The sequence below is a fragment of the Centruroides sculpturatus genome, unplaced genomic scaffold (assembly GCF_000671375.1).
Source record: "Centruroides sculpturatus isolate CEXI.00-Female unplaced genomic scaffold, Cexi_2.0 scaffold932, whole genome shotgun sequence".
Classification (NCBI taxonomy): domain Eukaryota; kingdom Metazoa; phylum Arthropoda; class Arachnida; order Scorpiones; family Buthidae; genus Centruroides; species Centruroides sculpturatus.
Window position 1 is genome coordinate 157,477 of NW_019385024.1, and position 21,916 is coordinate 179,392.

At 28.7% G+C, this 21,916-nt stretch overlaps 1 protein-coding gene across 3 annotated transcripts in view; it reads right to left on the reverse strand.

The window, feature by feature from the left end:
- The window catches only part of LOC111633577 (leucine-rich repeat-containing protein let-4-like), a 131,379-nt gene that overhangs the window by 29,921 nt on the left and 79,542 nt on the right, over positions 1-21,916 (reverse strand). Inside the window, exon 1 of one of the 3 annotated variants that reach the window (XM_023378174.1) lies at positions 4,217-4,322. The exons of the other annotated variants lie outside the window; for them this stretch is intronic. The gene's annotated coding sequence lies outside the window, so the exon portion shown is untranslated. Of the gene's footprint in view, positions 1-4,216; positions 4,323-21,916 lie in introns of those variants that run through there. 3 annotated transcript variants of the gene reach the window in all.

Genomic DNA, 21,916 nt, shown 5'->3' on the forward strand with positions numbered 1-21,916 from the left:
ATGCTAAAAAAAATAATTATTTAAAATTAATTTTATCGAAAATACAAGCAAATATATGCTCTCCATCTCAAATTAGTATCTTGCCCCTGTAAATCATACTTTTTCTCATAACAACGGAGTCGTGCAGGTCATTTACTTAACTACATTTTGGGTAAAAAGGTTTGAATTAATATCACGTGAATTCTGGTACAGACCGAAAGTTCGTATATACTTAATTGGGTCCTCCTGCCGCTAAGGTTTTCGTGTCTGATATTGAACTTCAATTATCTAACACCTTTCTAGAGATTAAGGAAGCGCAGGCGAACAGACAAATGGACGACAGTGGGAATTTATAGGTCTACAATATTTTCAAATTGCAGCTCAATTTATTAATAATTTTTTAATGTATAAAGTGATAAAATTTTAGAATAGAAATTATCCATTGAACCGTTATAAATTCATTAATTTAAAGTATTAATCTTTATTTTATACAATTTATTAATTAAATATTTTAACAATTATCGTTTAAAATATTATTTTATAAAAAAAAAATTTGATTTTTTAGCCATAAAATTAGCAAAATCTTACATAGAAAGTGTCCATTGAAGCGGGTAGAAATTTATTAATTTAAAAAAAAATACTAATCCTAATTTTATAACGTTTCTTTTTAGTAAAATAATTACTTAAAATGTAATTTTTTAGGAAAAAATTTGATATTTTAAGTGTAAAATAAGCTTAATTTTATATGGAAGTAATCTTTTGAGTAGTTAAAAATTACTAATTTAATGAAGAAATAAAATTATTAATCTTTATTTTATGGAATTTATTAATGAAATATTTTTAAAATAATTATATAAGATGTAATTTTATACAAAAAAATTTGATTTTTTAATTTATTTTTTAAGCATAAAATTAACGATATTATTAGATAATGATTATTTAAATGGATGCAAATTTACTAGTTTTACAGAAAAACGAAAAATTTTAGCCTTATTTTATGTATTTTACTAATAAAAAAAACTTTAAAATGTTTAGTTAAATTGTAAATTTATGGAGAATATTTAATTTTTTAAAGCATAAAGTAAGGAAATATTTATATAGAAGGTCGGAAATTTACTAATTTAAGAATAAAAACAAAATATGAATCCTTATTTGTAATTGTTTTTTGGCAAAATAATTTAAAATAATTAAAGAAAATGTAATTTCACGTAAAAATAATTAATTTTTTAAAGCATAAAATAAGCTGAAATTTATATAAAAACTACATTTTGAAGCAGTTAGAAATTATAAATTTAAGACAGAAATAAAATATTAATCTTTTCTCTGTGCAATTTACTAATAAAATACGTTAAAATAATTACTTAAAACATCATTTTATAGAAAAAATAAAAGGAATAAAAATTTTGAATCATATTTTTAATTTATTAAATTTAAAATATATGCTCTCCACCTCAAATTAAGTGTATTGCCCCTGTAAATCATACTTTTCCTGATAACTGCAATGTCATGCAGGTCATCTATGTGACTCTATTCTGAAAAAATGTTTGAATTGAAAACACGTGTTTTCTGGTACAGACTGTAAGTTCGTATATAGCTAATCGGGGCCTCCTGTCCCTAAGGTTTCCACATCTAATCTCATCTTTTATGTGTCTAACACCATTCTCGAGATTAAAGAAGCACAGACAGACAGACAAATGGAGAGAGAGTGTTTATAGGTCTACAATTTTTTTTTCAAATTGCATCCCAAATAACATTTTTAAGTAGGAAATAATCAGAATTTTTATATAGAAACCGTACGTTGTATCGGTTCGAAATTTACTAATTTAAATGCGAAAACAAAATTTATTAAAATTATAATTAATCTAATTATAAATAACTTAATTATTTTCAGTATATTTTAAACTTCTCAGTAGTTTAATTAAGGAAAATTGCATGCATCGAATGAATTCGATCATATTTTTGCTATACTCATCAGCTGCTCTTGTATATTCCATTATCTATCTTCCTGTCTTTTAATGGGCTGTGCTGAGTTTAGAAAAATCGATTTTTCACTTTTTTTTTCTTCTATTCGATTATTTTTACTCCTTTTTTTTCTCTTTCTTTCAACGTTACACAATCTCTATCCTTAGACTTTTTGGTAATGAAGACTTAATATGCCGAGAACCAACAAGAAAAATCAGAACAATGGCGATACATAACTTTTTTACTTAGTCGCAGTCGTATGTAAAAGCTGAACACGCTAACAATCGATTCTTTTGTTTCTAATTTATCAAAAAAGGAAGAAAATTTGATGGCATTAAAAGAGAAATTTGAATATTATATATAACCTATCCCCCATAGAATGCATTTAAACGAGGGAGGAGGATGGAGAATGAAGGAGGATGGAGAGGAAAGAAGGAGGGGAAAAAAAACTAAGTTTGCGCTCTATTGTAACAACAAAAATATACAAAATAAAGATAAACGAGAAGAAAAACATATGTTAAATTTCTTTATTAATTAATTTATGTCTATAATTAATTACGCGCAGGGTAAAATGAGATTTGTTTAAGGGGTAAGTGTATAGTCTCTACTACTTTTCTATGTATAAAGTTAAACATTTTCTTTTATTGCCATTTGATCGTATTAGAAATCTGTTATAAAATTTTCCAAAATTATTACCGATTTTATTCGCGAGTAGTTTACTTAAATTCTCAAAATTGACTCGCATCACGCTCCTAAAACTTTTCTTTTCACCTTTTTTTCCGGGCAGAAAAAAAACAACTCGATATAAAGTTTAATTTCGTATAAAAACATAAAAAAATAAACATTCTCCATTATAAAATCTAAATAATTCGAATTTTTTTTCCGTCTACTTTGCAAACAAACTAGAAGGAGCGAGCGTAAGAAAATGTTTACACGAACCTTAATCTTGCGAATTTCGGATCCAAATTACTAAAATATTAAAAAAAGCATTTAAATATTTATAATATTTCCTTATTACACAGCAATACTTTTTACAATTTTGTTTATTTTTAATATTGTTTATCCACATCGGAAGGGGGGGATGTCTTAATTAAAATGGCTATTCAATCGAAACATGTCGTTGAGTAAGTAAAAATGTATAAAAAATCGATGGATGCGAAGACCAAAGAGGTTTTTTTTTTAATGAAGAAGATCCTGATCTGTGCAAACAATAAGCTTTTATGCAGCTTGTTTTGTTTTCTTATGTTTTTTTATGTCTATAAAAAATGTATACTGTTTTTCTTCGATCCAATGGAAAAAAAGACAGAAAAAAGGAGATATTTTTCTATTAAGTATATATATATAAGAATGTTTTTTAAGTTATATAAAAGCATTTCGAATTGCCTTTTTTGAGATTTATAATCTTAAATCTGTTTTTTAAAACTCAAAAAAAAAGAGAGAGAAGAAAAAAATTGCTTGAGAAATTCATTTTTTACTTCAGTATTTAATCAAATAATATATATTATTTAAAAAATAATATATCTTACCACAGTAAAACCTCTTTAGAAGCAATTAAAATCATAATTTCTGTCATATTCCGTCTCCATTTTTAAATAAAAACCCAACTTAGAAGTAGAATTCAAAGGAAAGAAANCATATGTTAAATTTCTTTATTAATTAATTTATGTCTATAATTAATTACGCGCAGGGTAAAATGAGATTTGTTTAAGGGGTAAGTGTATAGTCTCTACTACTTTTCTATGTATAAACAGTGTAGAATTGAATATAAACTGTTTATATATATATATATATATAATTAATTTCTTAATAACTTAAATACAAATTGTTTGTTTATGTGTAGAATAAAGTGAGACTTATTGGAGGGATAAGTGTCTTGTTGCTACGACTTTGCCATTTATGACTCGACTCTGCACACTTTTCGATATGACAGCGAAATATATGACGCAATAAAACTAACAATTTTGAGCTATTTTGTCCATATAAGTGGTAGAAAATTTATAAAAATATATATATATAAATTGTGTGACTTCCTGTAAGTTAAATTAATAAAGAATCCTCACGTAAAGAAACTATTTCTACATTTAAAGCCACATTTTAACTATTAATGTGTTCATATTTTCTATGTTATTCACCCCATCCAATCTACTGTTTGCTTTAAAAAAAAAAATGCTTTAAAAAATATAAATAACGTCCACGTAAGATTGTAAATATTAAAATTTAGAATTTATATTAGATAAAAATAAGATAATTTATCATAAAATCAAACTTGGCTTACATTTTTTTCTTTCTTTTAAATTGCTAGAAATCGTTGGAGCGCATTCATCTGAATCGGTGTGAGAGAGAAATAAAGATAATTCGTGACTTTAAAAGTCTAGAGAACACGTAAATTCCCGAGGAAGTGGCGTTTGTAATAATGCTTCACGTTGTCACGCAATTGTGATTTGTCTCCACTTGAAAATTGGTGAACACGACGATGGAACTTTGAATTATTAGTTGGTGTCTGCTGTAAATCTTACATCCTTATAACAAGTGAGAGAATATTTTGATGGAAATATTCGTGTTTAAAGCTATAACCACACGCCTTTTACGAATTTTCACGTATATTTATTGTTGTTAAACAAAGAAAAGCGCGTGTGATCCACCTCTTCCTTCTTCTTCTTCCTCTTCCTCTCTCTTTCTCTCTCACTCCTTATACAAGCAAATATATGCTCTCCATCTCAAATTAGTATCTTGCCCCTGTAAATCATACTTTTTCTCATAACAACGGAGTCGTGCAGGTCATTTACTTAACTACATTTTGGGTAAAAAGGTTTGAATTAATATCACGTGAATTCTGGTACAGACCGAAAGTTCGTATATACTTAATTGGGTCCTCCTGCCGCTAAGGTTTTCGTGTCTGATATTGAACTTCAATTATCTAACACCTTTCTAGAGATTAAGGAAGCGCAGGCGAACAGACAAATGGACGACAGTGGGAATTTATAGGTCTACAATATTTTCAAATTGCAGCTCAATTTATTAATAATTTTTTAATGTATAAAGTGATAAAATTTTAGAATAGAAATTATCCATTGAACCGTTATAAATTCATTAATTTAAAGTATTAATCTTTATTTTATACAATTTATTAATTAAATATTTTAACAATTATCGTTTAAAATATTATTTTATAAAAAAAAAATTTGATTTTTTAGCCATAAAATTAGCAAAATCTTACATAGAAAGTGTCCATTGAAGCGGGTAGAAATTTATTAATTTAAAANGTTAAAATTTCCTTTATTGATTTGACTTCTTGCATTAGTGATGTTCAGAATCTTTTCTTTTAAATGCATCTTTCTTTAAGTAAGCGTGACATGGAAAATTATACGACTCCATTTAGACTAGATATAGTTTTCAATTAAAATATTTCATTTTTAACGGTCTAAGCATTTTTCATTCCATAATTGCTACATTACTGAAAAATATATCCCCCCTCCTTTTCTCTCTCCGTTCGCCCATTACTTCCAAAATACTAATTTGTATTAGTGAAGTGAGGGAGGAAAACACAAATTGGATGAATTGTCGAAATCTCTGTACAGTAATTTATTTAATCAAAAGGACATGTTTGCTATTTTTCTTTCCTTGCTTTTAAGAATAAAATAAGTGAAGTATGAGAAAAATTAAGTACTGTGAAGGTTGACCAAACATATCCACACTCAGCCTCCTCCTCCTACGCCTCCTCTTCTTCCTCTTCTTTTTCTGCTTGCAAATATATTTTTCTACCACTTTTTTCCTTCTTATAAAAATATGTAAATAGAAAATAATTGGATAACGATGTTTTAATGTTATAATTCTTCTAAAATCTATCATCATTTCTTGAGTAAATAAATTATTTATAAATAAAATTGTACGGTTTTTTTCCTCCTCCTTCTTCTTCTTCGATATTTCGGTTGCTGTATTAATAAAGTAATTAAGATTTTGTTTTGATTTAATAAGGAGAAGTTCAAGACTCTAAATTGCATGAAAAATAATTAAAAAGTATGATGAAGTTTTTGTAATTTTTTTTCCATAAATAAGTTGCATAAATTCTTATCTTTGGGTAGGAAGATTGTAGGCTTTATACTAACGTTCTCTTGCAAATAATGCTGAATTATGCGGTTTCTTATTTAATTAACTTTAATAGAAGTATACAAGTGGAAATTACTGCTAGATATCGGCTAATATTTTAATTTTATTCACTTTATAGTGTACAAAATGCATATTTACACGGCTAATTCTTATAAAAGCGCATAATAAACTTATGGTAGTTTCAAAGTTTGACCTCTTCTTAAATTTTCATAAGAGCCGAGTAACCTTAGTCAAAAAATATCTTATAAATCATCCAAATTCGGCCCTTGAGCAGGAGAATTCATACAAAATAGATAATTTACTGGAAAATAATAACACGTAAACTAATTCGTTACTACAGTTTTTCTTAATAATTCATCATTACTAGGCTACATAGTCAAAAATTACCACATATCCCAAGGATACGTTAAAAAAACGCAGATATACCGAACCAAAAACAACAAAAAAATCGGATTTTAGAAGTATAAAATCCCTAGAGAAAGATCAAATTTTTAACATTTTACCTTAGTAATACATTAATTAATTTTCCTGCATTATACACACACACACATATATATAAGAATATATTTTACATAATAATAAAAACTAGTATAGAAGACAGTTTTATAAGTTAAAAATATAAAATTTCCAATCGAATTCTGCATAATAATTCCCATAAACTCGAGTCATAGTCATGCATAAGCTATAGCCAGCAATAACATGGAATATTAGATCCGTAAAGGATCGACAACGTCCTCTTCATTCAATATTAAGGAGAGGGAGACTAAAAATACCCTTTAAGGATATTTGTATCGCATTCTTTAATCCGTATTTTCAGAAATAAATGCATCGAAAACCATAAAAATGCATTCTATCTAGTGGCCACTTGCTATCAGATATGAAATGGCATAGTAAACTGAATAATGCTTACATAAACGTTGAATACGAAGAAAACGACTTTACTTTCGTGTTATTCTCGAATTAAATTGCAAATATTCGACAATTCCGAAGAGATTAATAAAAAATTTTCCCCAGTTTCCCCCCATTTAACGGCATTTTTAACGTATACATTCAGCATATGTCACCCTCCCTACAGAAGATAACTTCGATTTAACAAATTAATTTAGCTTTATAAATTCTTCCTTTCGTGATTATTCTCATTATAATAAAGGTGTAAAACCTTTTAATAAATTACTTTCTGATAATTGAAATTAATTAACCGGATAGGATGGGGGTAGATACAACCTTAAACAGGAGAGTCAAGTTAGAATTTTAATACACAACTTTAATTGGACAATAGGAAACTTTTCGAATTTTACGTATATAAATTCACGAATTTAATTATCAAATGTTGTTAATTATGAGTAAAATAAAATTAAAAAAAAAACGGGTATAAACACGTTTAGAAGAGGGTTTCTATGAGCTACTTGATAAATGCTTACCATTTAGCTCGAGAGATAATATTTAACAGGTCATTATTTTTGGAATTTTTTTTTGTCAAAAAACATGGTAAAATTCTTTAATTTCCTATAAAAATAATTAGCAAATTAATTAGAATTTGTAGTAATTTTATAGCTAAGATGTTAAAGAACGTTTTCTCTCCTTTTTTTCCTCTCTCTCTCTCTCTCTCTCCATCCTCCTCTTTAATCTTTAGAATTCAATAAGATGAATAAAATTTATTTTAAAGTTCACAAGTTTATAAAAGAAACACTTCAATAGTTAATGATGTTGGAGGAAATATTGACAGTTTCTTACTCACGACGACAACAAAGTCTAGTCACAGCATGGTCACTCCACACGGCCTAATTGGTTGAGAAAGTCACACGACAACGAAAATTACCTTTACTTATACACGTATAAAGTTTTTGACGTCATAAAAAAATCCCTCCCTCTAGCTGATTACCGAGAAAGAAGGTAAAAATAAAGAATATAAAGCTAAAACATTCGAAATTAATCACCACCAGAAAATAATAAGTCCATAATCAAAGTAAAAACTGAGATATTATCCTTTAAAATATTTTAAACGAGTATTATTTTAATAAATGTTTTTTACACTTCATCCATATATATATATATATATTTTTTTAATTAATTAAAGCAGAAGAAGATGATAGAAAAAATTCTCGGGTTATCCTCTGAAGTTATTTGAAAACTGAAGAAAAAAAATAAGAGAAAAAAAATGTATATATGTAAGATTACAATAAAATAAAAATTCTTCATCTCTGAAGAGGAAAAATATAAAAAAAAAGTTCATTAATTCTTAAGCTGTGTAGAGAGCTTGTTGCTTCAGGTATTCAGAACAAGAAACTCGTATGTAATTGGCTGCACGCTTGATATAATGAATTGCAACCCCGCCGAAGGTTATTCTAAAACAGGAATTCAATTCACTATAAAGTTACACTAATCGAATATTCACAAAATTACAATATTTCTACTTTCCATTTATTTTTCTCCAATTGTTAAAGTTTCTCAGATAAAAGCAATACATAAAAAGGAAACCAAGAAATAAAACTTACCATTCAGCAATCTTGGCTTTTTCTTCACATATCTATGGTGGCATACCCAAACAAATCGATGAGGATCTTGCTTTAAATTTCTCACAAAACACAACAAATTTCAAATTCTGTCTTCTTCTTCTTCTTCTTCTTCTTTTTTCTCTATTATTCCTTTATCTTTATATTCACTTCCCATTTTAAGGGATGGAAGAGACGTTGTCGAGCCTTTTTTTTCTATATTTTATTTTATTTTCTTCCTCTCGTTCTCTCCTTTCTTCCTCTGTAAAGATTTGAGAAGTAAAAGGGATTTCTCATAATTGAAGTGTATCTTTTGACCACTTTGTACTCTTTTTAGGTCGTAAAATTCTATTAACGAGTAGAAAATCGACTTATTTTGATTTAGAAAATCGAATTTTTTAACGTTTCTTAACATTTTTTTATGCGATGAAGAGTAAGATTTTCTATAGTAATCGCCATTTAATTGGCTCTAAAAATGCGAATTTTGCTCTTAAATAGAACATTATCTTGTCGTTATTCGTGAAAATTATGCCGTTAATTATAGAATAAATAAATAATAACGGTAAATAAGATTAATTTGAGCTTATATCGGGTAAAATTGTTAAGTGATAACCATTAGTTTATGCGTGAAGGGATGGTAACTTTTATGTGACGTTATAACGTCATTGATAACTTAAGTAGATTGTATATGATCAAATCAAGTTATTTCGAATCGATAAATCTTTGTGTTAAAGTGTAGATCATTAGCGAGAGGCCTTTATCCTTTCACTTTGGCCTTTCATTCATCCGTGACAATTACCAGTTACCATAGAAACATTCATTCAAAACGATGTTGCGAGAGAGATCAAGCTCTTAACCTATCGTTTTATAAGCAACTATTGCAAGATGTAGTAATTAGTTGAGAAAGAAAATTTGCTCAAGATCAGCAGAAATGAAGTGCAGAGTTGCTACAACCCAACCCATTAACATTACACCAGTTTACAAATTGTAATGTCAGTCATTAGCTGACATCTGCAAACCGTGCGAGCATTTCTTCTCTCTTTTCTTTTTTTTATTTCTTAATTAAATTCTCTCCTAAAAACTAAAAATTCTTCCATTTGGGCACGAGTTTCGATGATAGAACATGATAATAATTCCGTAATTTCGAGTCCTTCGACTGCTTATTTTAACAGATTTATCACAATATATTGATTATTCTTAAAGCAATGTTAGTTCTAAATTACTTTAAAATTAAAATTAATGAATCTCTTTACTATTTTTTCCTATTATTTAATGCGGAAATTCGTGGCGAAATTAACCTAAGTGATTTATTATCAGATAATCAATCGATCATTAGAAACAATCGGATAAGTTTAAAATAAATTTAATAAATATACCAAGCTCGGATCGTAAAATTTAGATGAAAAAAATTGAATTTATCTATAGAAAAAAAAGGCTAAGAAATCGAATTAACAGAGTGCAATTGTATGTGTGTGTGTGTTTTTTTTAATCGAGGGTTATTTTAGTAAAGGAGAGTGTTTTTTCCATTCTGTTTTTCGAAGATATAAAAGGGCAAGAGTCGTAAATACAAAGCAGTTACTGATGGCAAACTTATCTTTTTCACATCACATCATCCGCATCCCACCTCTTCACACAGTTTGCCATCTCGCTTTAATATCGTTCTATACGAAACCAATCGAAGTCGAAAAACTTTCTAACTGAAAACTCAATGATCTATAATTAGAAAGTGAAGGAAGAAACAAAAAAAAAAAAAGAGGGAGGATAAAAAAATTTCTTCGGTAGGAAAACACGAAAAACTTATTAAGCCAATGGCACGACACGCGCATGATTTGCTTCTATAAAACCATGGAAGAAAATGGCCGTTGGAAAAGGATCGAAAAAGATTTCTTTCTCTTCGATCTAACGATCGATTCAGCGAACACATTTTTCTTTTAGATTGATAAAGAATACTTTACTCCACTCTCCGGAAACAAGTTGTTGACTCTCCATTTTCAACAGACCTGTAGATTGCTAGGAATAGCTTAAACGATTTAAAATAGCCCATTACATAGTTTTTTGCTAAATTGCGGTCGAAAAAAAAATCGCCAGCATTTACCAGAATAACAGAAAAGAAATAGTCTATCCCTCGATCAATATTCCATTAAAGTTCATCATGATAGTTTAAGCCTTAAAGCCTATTAACTGGAGATAGCATTAGTAAAATTGTTAATAGCGATTAATCTGTATAAAGCTTAACTTAAGAGATGAAAAATTCAATAATTAGCCCCGTCTTTTGGCTATTTTGTGCGATTCTCTGTGGGAAATGTTGAAATTTTATCGGTTAGGAAGCCGAAAAATTGAGGAATTAGCTGTAATTCTTTAGGAGTGTCAACAAAGTGAGAAAGCCAAAATAATGGAAGAATTGATTACAGTTTTTAAAGGCATTTCTTGGAAGGAGTTAATACAATGACAAACCTAAAAAATGGAAGAATTATTAGCTATTTTTAAGGCATTTCTAGGAGCGTCAACATAACGAAAACCTCTGTAGAAACCAGATAAAGAAACGTAAAGATATGAGTCACTGAAATAAAAAACCATTAAAATATTCGTGATGGTGAAGTTACAACAAAACTAAGCCATTACCATTTTCGGATAACATAAAGGATAAGAGGAGTTTCAATTACTAGGTACACACACATACACACGGTATACTATTGATAGTATAATAGAAGTTGGAAGAGGACAAAAACTATCTCTAACACCACGCCTTCTAACACTGGCAACAATAAATAATGTATGGTGTGACAAGGGCACACCCTGTCTCTAAGAAGCTGTATTAAGTTTTACGGGCCACTCACTCCATTCATTATCACTTTCAATATTGTATGCAAACTTGTCATCCATTGTATATTACACGAATGATACTTCTTTGGTTAAAGTGCTCCCGTCTCTTCTCACCCAAAGAAAAATCAAAGATCTCCAGGGAGAATTTTTACAGCAACCGGTATTACATCGATTAAAGAAGATAATGGGAGAAAACAACCTAAAGTACTTATATATATAGTTTTATACAAGTTTATCTCAAAAACTATCGACAGATTAAATAGATGCTTTGTGACGTTCTTGTCTTGTTCGCTTGTTGGATGGATCCGATCGATGAGTCATTCCTACTCAGCAAACCAATAAAATTCGATAAGATCCATCAAAATTAATTTTTTCCCCTTCTTCTTCTTCTTCTCCTTGTTATATTCGCTCATTTTTTTTCTCTATTTTCATTTTAAAAAATTAGCTTGGAAAGTTTAATTTGTGTAGAAATAAAAAAGGGGTGCATTTTACACTACGAGTTCGATTTTCTAATCGAAATATTGCTGTGGTAAAATGCTAGGGTGGACCAAAAGTCCGTTGATCGTGTCTTTGTGAATACGAATCGTTAACTGAGTTTAGAAAATTGATAGGAACGTGATAAAAAGAAAATACAAATTTTTACTTCTTAAACTGGTTAACTGAATTTTAGGCCACCCTCTATTTACGTCACAATTAAAATCTTTACGAAGATAATATAATTTAATTCGACTCTTTCGCCAAAGAATACAATAAAAATATTTGAAAAATTAAATTACTTTAAATCCATAAGTATTTTAATTGTAAACACAAGGTGACCCGGAAGTCAGTTAACAATTGTAAAAGACTGAAATTGCTATCTTATTCAAATACTTAAACACTTAATCACGTTTCCATCAATTTCCTAGACACAGTTTATGATTAATATTCCTAAATACACTGGAAATTCGTGGTTAATTGCTTTTTAGGCCACCTTTTATTTACATCAATTAGAATCTTTATAGATATAAAATAATATAAGTTGACACTTTTGTGAAAGAATATAATAAAGTAAAATTAAGGAAATTCAATTATTTTTGAAGTGAAATGGCTTCCATTCTCCTTCAGACACATATAAGAACAATGTAAAATTCTTTACATACTTCGGCGCATTATAGAGTTAATTAGATGAAATTAAATATAATTTATTAATTAATTTCGATTTAAATTATTAATTAATTAATTATAATTAGTACTTTTCAAGTAAGTAATTATTTTATAGACTATATACAAACTGCAAGTACGCATAAATATTAATTGATAGAACAACATCCTTGATGTTTCCAGCATCCGAACAGCATCCTCGAGGATTAGCATCATCAGAAAACATTCGACATTTAAAATGTTAATACGAATGGAGGAATAATTAAACGATTACAATAAAATCCGTGGTAATATTTGCAGTAAAGTAAATGTTAACTAGGCATAATATTGATTAAAGTAAACATCACGAGACTTAACACAAACTAAACATATTGAAACAAAGTTTGATGTTGACGAAGTGAAGTCAGGCAAACTCACATTAAAGGTTCAAGGTAATGGCACGGGAGACTCTATCCATCATTCAATGTCCAAACACCAACGTTGGCAGTGTTAAAACCTTGATATCAGCTACTTTTTCCCCCTCATCTTCCTTTTTTTTTATTCCCTAACCGAGTATAAAAGTTAGATTAATGCCTCAACACTATCCTCTACTTATTCAGATTTGAGCAAATGATCTAGAAGAAACTCTTCGAATTAATTTGCCATTCAGTAAACTTATGAAAATGATGCTGCTTAATCCTTAATTAGTTCCGACCATTGTTTTTTCCCATGTTTTTCCTTGCATTATCATCATTCTCTTCGTGTTTCTCTTCTCTCTCTCATACCACACTTTCGTTTTTTTTTATTTTATCTAAATGGAAGCTCTCCACAAAATTTACGCATCGTACACCGCCCGAAATCATCGAAATATATTAAATTCTTAAATAAAATATAACACTTTCCTATATATTTAAACATTTCTTAAGAGATAGGCGACAATACATCGCCTGTAGGTATAGATTTTGCAGTCGAGTCACTCGCGGAATTAACATTTTCCACCGGAGATTCTACTTCATCCCGAGCATCACTAGAAGCAAGTAGGATGTATTCATCTTATACACATCGAGCAGCAGGTAAATAGAATAATTTTACTATCTTTAATACATTCAGATAAGGGGGAAGGGGAAAGAAAGGTCTTATTTTTTAAGCGTTAAAAATAAAATTTACATCGGAGTGTGTGTGGAATTGCTTCTTTTCATGCTTTATTTTGTGCACGAAGTGACATGTTTTATTGACCAAGTTAGAGATTATTCGGTATACTGCAGGGTGGATATCAAATCTCGTTATTACACGTCACGCAGGATAGAAACTTCATACAAACAGATAAGGATTCACTTTATCATCCGAAAATAATACTTGTAAAGATTGAGAAACGTTGCTAGAAATGTCCGTTACGTTTTCGATTATATCTTCCAGATTAATTTTATTTTTATATTTTTATTTATTGTCAGATAGAAAATTTCTTTTTTAATATTCTAACTTTAAGTGAAAATAGAGGCGAGTTGACGAAAATAAAATTATTAAGGCATCAAAAGAGACGTAATATTAATATTAAGATGGAATGGGGAGTTTTATAAATCGAGTTCTTTTCGAATTGAATTTTTTGTATGTGTGTGTGTGTGTTGTTAGGAATATGTCTGGTCACGAAAACTAAAAATCTATCCTGAATAAAATTGAATTAAGCAATTTTTAAAGTAAAAATTACTTTAAATTAATATATAATCGTTATAATTAATAGTCATATTCTTAGTCTTTCTCTTTATTGTACGATTTGTTTAAATGTAATTAGAGTCATCACCATCATCATGTCATCATATTCACTACCTTTCCTTAGTTAAGGTAATATATGCATTTATTGTATGTCACATAGTGTTGTTCTGTGTGTGTGTGCTTGAAAGAAATCACCATCATCACAATCTATTGTAGAATGTGCTTGAAAGAATTAGAATTATCTTCATCATTATCATTGTCACCATATCCTCACTAGCTATAGAGTGTGCCTGAAAGAAATTAAATCGTCATTATCATCATCTTCATAATCAAATCCTCTACCTTTCCTCACTTATTAGAATGGTTATNGAAACCAGAGGGCAGTGACTCAATTTTTATTATATAGTAGTGTCTATTATCAATATAATGCAACGATCTTACATTTAAAATTACTATATATCTATACAACATTACAAGATAAAATCATACCCTGTGAATTTGCACATATATAGGAGTTTTTTAGACATTAATTAATTTTTTCTCTGAATAATTGCTATATAGGACTATGCTCTGTAGTAAGATCATTCCTTCAATAATTTTTCATTACAGGGTTATTAATTACAGTATATCTATATAAAATTACAGGAGAAAGTTTATACCGTGATTTTTTATGGTATACAATGTATGAATCTTTTATAATTGGAAGTGTAACGTTACAGACATATTCTGAAAATCTCATACTACGACCACAACACAAATAATGCTATCAAATAATGATGTTTACTAGAAAAAGAGATAATTACTTAACAGAAATAAAGAAAATTCAGCTTAAATGGCTTGGAAATTGTTAAATAAACAGATGGTTCCTGAACAAGTCTTAGAAAATCTTCCATCCGGTTCTAACCAAAAGGATTATATTGATAGGATGAGGCAACACAATATGAGGATAATCAACAAGTGGTATGCCCCAAAGGACTATTCATAGAAAGTCCTTTGGGGCATACCACTCATACTTTCGACACCTGTTTAAGTGTTAGAAAAGCGAAGAAAACCCGGAAAAGTTCATTAGTAAAGCGCGAACCCGCAACCAACAACCAGTTTTTAGTGGTTTTATCCTATTAACTACTCACCAGTGTTTACTGGTGAGTAGTTAAATAGATAAAAAAAGGAAATATCTACAATTAGGTGCAGTTACAGAAAAACCTTTTTATGAAAACAGCTATGAGTGAACTCAGAGAGAGTATGGAAAAAAGAACAAGACATATATTTTTGTACATTATTGTATATATAATTTGCTCTGTTTTCCATGTAAAATTATAGAAACTAAATATATAAATAAACAATAATTTTAAAAACATAAAATAAAACTTAATTACAAAATAATACAAATATACTGTACAGTACAGTACAACGAATATGCTAAAATCTGAGAAAATAACTCATAATATTGATTTCTATAATCGAAAAATGTCAAGAAATATTACTTGTAAATGTAAAGACACTATTAAAAAATTAAAATATTTTGAAATTTATATTAAAAGAACCATTTATTTTCATATAAATTTTTAAAAATTAGTCAGAAATACTATATTTTTTTGAATAAAGAAATATCAGAGAAGAAATAATTCGTGAAATAACATCAGAAATTCTTTCTTGTTTCCAGGCAATAACGCATTAAATATAAGAAATCATAAAATAATTAATATCATAAACAAAATATAATGAAGATAAATCATTAATTTATATAAAAATTAATAATTTAATGGATTTATTCTCAATCTCAATGGGATTTTCTTTAGGAGAATTGGAAAAGTTTTGGAACAGCATCACTCTACGAGATGATTCTCTTCAACTATATATAAGGGATGTAACTAGATCATTGCATAGATTTAAACGATAAAAAAGTCATAATTCTTAATTTATTTCTAATTATATAAATCCCTAATTAATTCTATCAAAATAATCAAAGTAATCAAGAATTATATATTAAAATCATTTATTTATAAGTTCTTTAAAGAAGAATTTAGTTAATGAGGTAAAGAACTTAGTTATAAAGTATACCTGTTATACAATTAATTAGGGCATTAAACGTTGTTAAAGGATGTAGGAGAAGGATAAATGTAATAGTAGATGCAATATATTCTTGTTGAAGGGCAAAATATTCCCGGTTGTAATGAGATATTGATTTTTATTCTGTATTTATTCGGATGGATGCATTTTTCACAGCAAATCCAAAATATATGCGTTTCGGATCAATGTTTCATATATCGTTCTATTTCCATTCACCATCATAACCTATCTATTTCCATTTTCGCTTCGATATCTAACGTCTTATCCATTATTAAAAATCATAAATATAATTTATAATATGTAACACCTTTCTAAATTATGAATAATTCAATATTCCACTTATTTTCTAACGTTAATTGGTTTTCAAGTTGGGATTCCGACGTTAAGATCGATAGATTTGGAAGTACAAAAAAAACACGTTGGCTCCCCCCAAAATATCGATTATAATTTATAAAAATTCAAAATTTAAAGGTAGGAAATTGTTTTATTTTGATATTTCCCATTAAATTTAGTTAGATGACGGTAATAACGTAAAGGATAATGAAGAGACGATTGATACTTTTAAGCTTGTGCGTACTATATATATAAATAATGAAGGGAATTAGTGAAGTTGAGGCGAATAATATATTTTTTTCTCTTCTTATTTAAAAAAAATAATAAGAGAAATAAATATTTGATGATTTAAATAAAGAAATATATATATATATATATATATAATTTTGGAAGATTAGGAGAGATCTAACGTAGGGGAGGATGAGTAAAACCAGTGGATTAAGTAAATCTCACGAAAGGGACGATAATAGTTCGCTTAAAGTTGTATACCGTCGGATGGGATCATTAGTACCATTATCAGTATTACAGATCCCATTATTTTTTCCAGCTGATCATTTCCTCGTCATTATAGCCAATACCATTAGGGAAGAAAAACATCTNTAGATCATTGCATAGATTTAAACGATAAAAAAGTCATAATTCTTAATTTATTTCTAATTATATAAATCCCTAATTAATTCTATCAAAATAATCAATGATTAAAGCATGTAAAATACTCAACTGTATAAAGTTATCTGCCTATTTTCAATTGAATATATTAATATCTAACGAGTCAATGTAATTTTCTTTCCAGAAAAAGACATTTTAAGCTTATTTATTTTATAAATTTTTATTCACGAATGATTATGAATTGAAAATAAAATGATAAATGAAAAATGAAAAAAAATAATCAAGAAAATTAAATGAAAAAAAATTAAAGACGATAACATTCACGAAGATAAAAGGCTTCTGCTTAAAAATATTAACGTTATAATATAATTAATAAACAGGAAAATTGATTTTTTTTAAGAAGAAAAAGTCAAGAAAATAAATTGTTAAAGGAAGAGATGCTTTGGAAAACATCAAAGGATGCGGTGGATAACACGGAAAAAACATTTCAGCATCCTAAAAATCAAAAACATGGTCAATCTCAATAAACATAAATCTGTAAAGTCATTTAATAAAAATAAATATATTCTTGAAAATCAATATATATAATTTTGGAAGATTAGGAGAGATCTAACGTAGGGGAGGATGAGTAAAACCAGTGGATTAAGTAAATCTCACGAAAGGGACGATAATAGTTCGCTTAAAGTTGTATACCGTCGGATGGGATCATTAGTACCATTATCAGTATTACAGATCCCATTATTTTTTCCAGCTGATCATTTCCTCGTCATTATAGCCAATACCATTAGGGAAGAAAAACATCTTTGTCAGCTATTCTCGATCCGTGTTATTTGTTCTACTTAGTATATTCAGCGGGATACAACTTTGTCTATTGTAAGGGATGATGCGCGTGCTGCTAGTTTTAATCCCCCCTATCAAACGTTTGTCGAATGTGAATCTGTATTATAACGGGACTTATATCCTCTCTCGTACTATACGTATCGATAATATTAGCTCGTATGGTTAGTAAAACCGCATCGTCTCCTCCGCCATAGTTGTATTACGGACATGATAGATGGACTGCGGGATGGCATCATCATCGTTTCTATAGCAACTACTGTCAAGATGTGATTACGAGCGAGAAAAGTCCATCGGAGGAAACAAGCCAGCTGAGTGAACGATTGACGATGGCATTTCTACTCCATGTTCTGCTCTTAATATCTTTTGCCAAATGCGTTTGGGTCAGTTCGGAAAAGTCAGTGGGTGGCCCCTGATACTTCTCGACTCGACAAACCATACAACTCGACGATTGTAAAATCCATTTCGGAATTCTCCACATCGTTAACTCGATTGTTGTAGGACTCGCACGATATTGAATGGAATCGAAGGATTGCCAGACATAACTGAAGATAATCCTGGCTACAGATGATGGAGGATTATGGTTTTGCATTCCAGATAACGATTTTCAAAGAAAATTCCAATTTATATGCCGTTGAACTCATTGATTGCCTTTATACATTTGATGACTTTTTTGTTTCAGATATTCGTAAAGATAAGCAAATTTTTCTTCTATAAAACTATGATTAAACTTCCATAAATATAGAAAAAAAATATTCTCGAAGAGAGAGAGAGAGAGAGAAAGGAAAGAAATTAATTTTTTCTTAAAATATTTTATTCAGATATTAAACAAGATTACAATTTCTTAAATATAGTATCTATATTTATCCTTTCTGAATAGATTCTTGATTGAAAGGATTTAAAAATTTGTTTAAATTAAACTGGAAACTAGTATCTAATAATATTATATTGTTTTTAAATGCAGTCATTCAAGAGAATAAAAAAGATTTAGAAATTTATTTTCTAGTCGAAAACAGTCAAAAAATATCAAATCAAACTGCCAATAGTTGTCAAAAATAAACGTAGTCATCATAAAATATCCAGAATTGCATTCGCTCCGAAAAACTTGTTATATTTAGAAGTAAGTCGAGTAAATAAAATGACGTGACTATTATAAAGCGAAGTTGGGAGAATAAATTAGAAACATCCCTTTTTTCATTTTTCTCATTTATCAAACGAAGACGGAGAAACGTCATACAATATTCCCCTTTTAATGTTTTCTCTTTATAAATTTATGATATTCAATTACGATATTAAATTTTTTTTCCTTTTTCTCTTCTATACGTAACAGGAAAGGAGTAAATTTAGTAAACGATAGTATATTCCATGCTATATTCCCACGATTAATGAATTTAATATTCATCTTTATTTGAATTATATCTCTTACACAATAAACACTCGTCGTTGCCGAATATTATCGAGTAAACACTCGAACTGAGCAAATATTTCAAGAACTTTATTTTGTGGTTAAATTTAACTGTTTATGTAAACATCATTTGTAGATTCTTTATGATAACTTCTCTTTCCATTCTCTGTACATAAAACATTTCATTTTTGTTTCCACATCGAAAAATAAATAAATATATATATATAAAATATTCATTATTTATTACTTAATTATTCTTAAATAATATTTTTAAAAAGAAAGAACNATAATTTATTAATTAATTTCGATTTAAATTATTAATTAATTAATTATAATTAGTACTTTTCAAGTAAGTAATTATTTTATAGACTATATACAAACTGCAAGTACGCATAAATATTAATTGATAGAACAACATCCTTGATGTTTCCAGCATCCGAACAGCATCCTCGAGGATTAGCATCATCAGAAAACATTCGACATTTAAAATGTTAATACGAATGGAGGAATAATTAAACGATTACAATAGAATCCGTGGTAATATTTGCAGTAAAGTAAATGTTAACTAGGCATAATATTGATTAAAGTAAACATCACGAGACTTAACACAAACTAAACATATTGAAACAAAGTTTGATGTTGACGAAGTGAAGTCAGGCAAACTCACATTAAAGGTTCAAGGTAATGGCACGGGAGACTCTATCCATCATTCAATGTCCAAACACCAACGTTGGCAGTGTTAAAACCTTGATATCAGCTACTTTTTCCCCCTCATCTTCCTTTTTTTTTATTCCCTAACCGAGTATAAAAGTTAGATTAATGCCTCAACACTATCCTCTACTTATTCAGATTTGAGCAAATGATCTAGAAGAAACTCTTCGAATTAATTTGCCATTCAGTAAACTTATGAAAATGATGCTGCTTAATCCTTAATTAGTTCCGACCATTGTTTTTTCCCATGTTTTTCCTTGCATTATCATCATTCTCTTCGTGTTTCTCTTCTCTCTCTCATACCACACTTTCGTTTTTTTTTATTTTATCTAAATGGAAGCTCTCCACAAAATTTACGCATCGTACACCGCCCGAAATCATCGAAATATATTAAATTCTTAAATAAAATATAACACTTTCCTATATATTTAAACATTTCTTAAGAGATAGGCGACAATACATCGCCTGTAGGTATAGATTTTGCAGTCGAGTCACTCGCGGAATTAACATTTTCCACCGGAGATTCTACTTCATCCCGAGCATCACTAGAAGCAAGTAGGATGTATTCATCTTATACACATCGAGCAGCAGGTAAATAGAATAATTTTACTATCTTTAATACATTCAGATAAGGGGGAAGGGGAAAGAAAGGTCTTATTTTTTAAGCGTTAAAAATAAAATTTACATCGGAGTGTGTGTGGAATTGCTTCTTTTCATGCTTTATTTTGTGCACGAAGTGACATGTTTTATTGACCAAGTTAGAGATTATTCGGTATACTGCAGGGTGGATATCAAATCTCGTTATTACACGTCACGCAGGATAGAAACTTCATACAAACAGATAAGAATTCACTTTATCATCCGAAAATAATACTTGTAAAGATTGAGAAACGTTGCTAGAAATGTCCGTTACGTTTTCGATTATATCTTCCAGATTAATTTTATTTTTATATTTTTATTTATTGTCAGATAGAAAATTTTTTTTTAATATTCTAACTTTAAGTGAAAATAGAGGCGAGTTGACGAAAATAAAATTATTAAGGCATCAAAAGAGACGTAATATTAATATTAAGATGGAATGGGGAGTTTTATAAATCGAGTTCTTTTCGAATTGAATTTTTTGTATGTGTGTGTGTGTGTTGTTAGGAATATGTCTGGTCACGAAAACTAAAAATCTATCCTGAATAAAATTGAATTAAGCAATTTTTAAAGTAAAAATTACTTTAAATTAATATATAATCGTTATAATTAATAGTCATATTCTTAGTCTTTCTCTTTATTGTACGATTTGTTTAAATGTAATTAGAGTCATCACCATCATCATGTCATCATATTCACTACCTTTCCTTAGTTAAGGTAATATATGCATTTATTGTATGTCACATAGTGTTGTTCTGTGTGTGTGTGCTTGAAAGAAATCACCATCATCACAATCTATTGTAGAATGTGCTTGAAAGAATTAGAATTATCTTCATCATTATCATTGTCACCATATCCTCACTAGCTATAGAGTGTGCCTGAAAGAAATTAAATCGTCATTATCATCATCTTCATAATCAAATCCTCTACCTTTCCTCACTTATTAGAATGGTTATCATCATCGTGTTCTCAAATTTTTCTTATTTATACTGAAGATTTCCTTGGAAGAAATTAGAATCAAAAATTAAAAATGACTTTATTATTATTATATTCTAGCATTTTCCCAGCTTATTAAGGCCAATAAATTGTTTTAATTTTTCTATTTTCATTTTAAAAAATT